This window comes from Bubalus kerabau, chromosome 1, assembly GCF_029407905.1.
Source record: "Bubalus kerabau isolate K-KA32 ecotype Philippines breed swamp buffalo chromosome 1, PCC_UOA_SB_1v2, whole genome shotgun sequence".
Classification (NCBI taxonomy): Eukaryota; Metazoa; Chordata; class Mammalia; order Artiodactyla; family Bovidae; genus Bubalus; species Bubalus kerabau.
The window spans coordinates 255499914-255504450 of NC_073624.1; the positions used below are offsets into that span (position 1 = coordinate 255499914).

General features: G+C 36.5%; 1 pseudogene; it reads left to right on the top strand.

Moving 5' to 3' along the window:
- The first annotated feature begins 3968 nt into the window (after nucleotides 1-3968).
- On the top strand, nucleotides 3969-4249 carry LOC129632399 (HIG1 domain family member 1A, mitochondrial-like; annotated as a pseudogene).
- Nucleotides 4250-4537: the final 288 nt, after the last annotated feature.

Here is a 4537-nt window from a genome sequence, read left to right on the forward strand (position 1 = left end):
GGGTTATTGTTACCATCTTTCTAAATTCCATATATATGCGTTAGTATACTGTATTGGTGTTTTTCTTTCTGGCTTACTTCACTCTGGATAATAGGCTCCAGTTTCATCCACCTCATTAGAACTGATTCAAATGTATTCTTTTTAATGGCTGAGTAATACTCCATTGTGTATATGTACCACCGCTTTCTTATCCATTCATCTGCTGATGGACATCTAGGTTGCTTCCATGTCCTGGCTATTATAAACAGTGCTGCGATGAACATTGGGGTACTCGTGTCCCTTTCCCTTCTAAGTGTGTATGCCCAGCAGTGGGATTGCTGGGTCATAAGGCAGTTCTATTTTCAGTTTTTTAAGGAATCTCCACACTGTTCTCCATAGTGGTTGTACTAGTTTGCATTCCCACCAACAGTGTAAGAGGGTTCCCTTTTCTCCACACCCTCTCCAGCATTTATTGCTTGTAGACTTTTGGATCTCAGCCATTCTGACTGGTGTGAAACGGTACCTCATAGTTGTTTTGATTTGCATTTCTCTGATAATGAGTGATGTTGAGCATCTTTTCATGTGTTTGTTAGCCATCTGTATGTCTTCTGTGGAGAAATGTCTATTTAGTTCTTTGGCCCATTTTTTGATTGGGTCATTTATTTTTCTGGAATTGAGCTGTAGGAGTTGCTTGTATATTTTTGAGATTAGTTGTTTGTCAGTTGCTTCATTTGCTATTATCTTCTCCCATTCTGAAGGCTGTCTTTTCATCTTGCTTATAGTTTCCTTTGTTGTGCAGAAGCTTTTAAGTTTAATTAGGTCCCATTTGTTTATTTTTGCTTTTATTTCCAATATTCTGGGAGGTGGGTCATAGAGGATCCTGCTGTGATGTATGTCAGAGAGTGTTTTGCCTATGTTCTCCTCTAGGAGTTTTATAGTTTCTGGTCTTATGTTTGGATCTTTAATCCATTTTGAGTTTATTTTTGTGTATGGTGTTAGAAAGTGTTCTAGTTTCATTCTTTTACAAGTGGTTGACCAGTTTTCCCAGCACCACTTGTTAAAGAGATTGTCTTTAATCCATTGTATATTCTTGCCTCCTTTGTCAAAGATAAGGTGTCCATATGTGCGTGGATTTATCTCTGGGCTTTCTATTTTGTTCCATTGATCAATATTTCTGTCTTTGTGCCAGTACCATACTGTCTTGATGACTGTGGCTTTGTAGTAGAGCCTGAAGTCAGGTAGGTTGATTCCTCCAGTTCCATTCTTCTTTCTCAAGATAGCTTTGGCTATTCGAGGCTTTTTGTATTTTCATACAAATTGTGAAATTATTTATTCTAGCTCTGTGAAGAATACTGTTGGTAGCTTGATAGGGATTGCATTGAATCTATAAATTGCTTTGGGTAGTAAACTCATTTTCACTATATTGATTCTTCCAATCCATGAACGTGTTATATTTCTCCATCTATTAGTGTCCTTTTTGATGTTTTTCACCAGTGGTTTATGGTTTTCTATGTATAGGTCTTCAGTTTCTTTAGGTAGATATATTCCTAAGTATTTTATTCTTTCCGTTGCAATGGTGCATGGAATTGTTTCCTTAATGTCTCTTTCTGTTTTCTCATTATTAGTGTATAGGAATGCAAGGGATTTCTGTGTGTTGATTTTATATCCTGAAACTTTACTATAATCATTGTGAATGAAAATGAAAACACAACAACCCCAAATCTGTGGGACACTGTAAAAGCAGTCCTAAGGGGAAAGTTCATAGCAATACAGGCATACCTCAAGAAACAAGAAAAAAAGTCAAATAAATAACCTAACCCTACACCTGAAGCAACTAGAAAAGGAAGAAATGAAGAACCCCAGGGTTAGTAGAAGGAAAGAAATCTTAAAAATTAGGGCAGAAATAAATGCAAAAGAAACAAAAGAGACCATAGCAAAAATCAACAAAGCCAAAAGCTGGTTCTTTGAAAGGATAAATAAAATTGACAAACCATTAGCCAGACTCATCAAGAAACAAAGGGAGAAAAATCAAATCAATAAAATTAGAAATAAAAATGGAGAGATCACAACAGACAGCACAGAAATACAAAGGATCATGAGACTACTATCAACAATTATATGCCAATAAAATGGACAACGTGCAAGAAATGGACAAATTCTTAGAAAAATACAACTTTCCAAAACTCGACCAGGAAGAAATAGGAAATCCTAACAGACCCATCACAAGCATGGAAATTGAAACTGTAATCAAAAATCTTCCAGCAAACAAAAGCCCAGGTCCAGATGGCTTCACAGCTGAATTCTACCAAAAATTTAGAGAAGAGCTAACACCTATCCTGCTCAAACTCTTCCAGAAAACTGCAGAGGAAGGTAAACTTCCAAACTCAAAATATGAGGCCACCATCACCCTAATACCAAAACCTGACAAAGATCCCACAAAAAAAGAAAACTACAGGCCAATATCACTGATGAACATAGATGCAAAAATCCTTAACAAAATTCTAGCAATCAGAATCCAACAACACATTAAAAAGATCATACACCAGGACCAAGTGGGCTTTATCCCAGGGATGCGAGGATTCTTCAATATCCACAAATCAATCAATGTAATACACCACATTAACAAATTGAAAAATAAAAACCATATGATTATCTCAATAGATGCAGAGAAAGCCTTTGACAAAATTCAACATCCATTTATGATAAAACTCTCCAGAAAGCAGGAATAGAAGGAACATACCTCAACATAATAAAAGCTATATATGACAAACCCACAGCAAACATTATCCTCAATAGTGAAAAGTTGAAAGCGTTTCCTCTAAAGTCAGGAACAAGACAAGGGTGCCCACTTTCACCATTACTATTCAACATAGTTTTGGAAGTTTTGGCCACAGCAATCAGAGCAAAAGAAGAAATAAAAGGAATCCGAATTGGAAAAGAAGAAGTAAAACTCTCACTATTTGCAGATGACATGATCCTCTACATAGATACATTATTTAAATAAGCATTAAAATCTGTTATGGTTTCTCTAAAATCATTAAAAAAAATAATGATGTATAAAATATGCATATGTTATTAAAAATCAACACAGCAGACCCAGTATAAATAGTCAAAACTTTCTTGAACTTCAGAACACATTTCTATGAGAGCATGTTTCTGTGCTTTTAGAAATCCACTGGATTTATTCCACTGGTTAAGATAAAGAATATGTCAATCATTTTGCTCTTTGAACATGCCTCTCCTCTTAGTTCTTCCCTATAGTTCAGTTTGTGCTATTCTCTGAAAGATATATGCATCCTTTGTCTCCTCAGTCTTCCTTAAGCACATATATACATCTCATTTTCATCTTTACAAAGTGGTAATGCTGATTGGATATGCTGTTGTTTTCAATCTCAAGTATTTGTACAAAATCTACTAAATATAGTCTTCATTAATGATGTAGATGAAACACAATTTTGCCTTTAACCTCTGAAAGTTAAACCCCTTTAACCTTTTTCCAGATGCCCCTGAGAATTAAATTGACATAAAACAGATAGATTAAAACCCCCTGATACTAGTAAAGTTTAAAGATAGTAGGAGAAGGGAATGACAATGGACGAGATGGTTGGATGACATCACCAACTCAATGAACATGAGTTTGAGCAAGCTCCGGGAGCTGGCGATGGACAGGGAGGCCTGGCATGCTGCAGTCCATGGGGTCACGAAGTGTTGAACATGACTGAGTGATGGAACAACAACAAAAAATAGATTAACAAGTGAAAAGCATACATATTTATGTAAGTTGTGACAGAGGAGCCCTCATAAGAACATGAAAAAAGACCCAGAAAAATGGCAAAATCTCAATACTGGTTTGAACAAAGGGAGACAATTGTAGAAAAGTAACTGAAATATACAGGGAGATTAAAGGAAGATAAGAATTATTTTAACAAAGTTTGAAGCCAGTAGGAACCTGAAATATCTTATAGTTGTCTGAAGATTCTTCAATCACTATGTCAAGCGACACAGATGTTTCTCTTGCTTCATATGATGAAGATCAGGGATCTACACTTATCCGAAAAGCTAGAGAAGCACCATTTGTCCCCACTGGAATGGCAGGTTTTGCAGCAATTGTTACATATGGATAATATAGATTGAAGAACAGGGGAATACTAAAATGTCTGTTCACCTGATCCACATGCGTGTGGCAGCCCAAGGCTTCGTTGTGGGAGCAATGACTCTTGGTATGGCCTATTCCCTGTATCAAGAATTCTGGGCAAAGCCTAAATCTTAGAAGAGGAGATGCCATCTTGGACTTGGTGGTAGTGGTGCTTGCTTTAGTTAGACATCTCATATTGAGGTTATATGTTTATGCTGAAAATAAATGTTTGGGTCAGACAAGAACATGGTAATTTGAATATTGGCTTCCTTTCTTGCAGGCTTGATTTGCCTGGTGACCAAATTCCTGGTGACTAGTTCACTAGCTAGGTCATTCAGGGGAGTCAGATCAGCACAAAAGAAACATGTCACTTTTAAATACAGTTGATAACGGTATCTGTCCACCTCCTTAAACTCTTCTGTT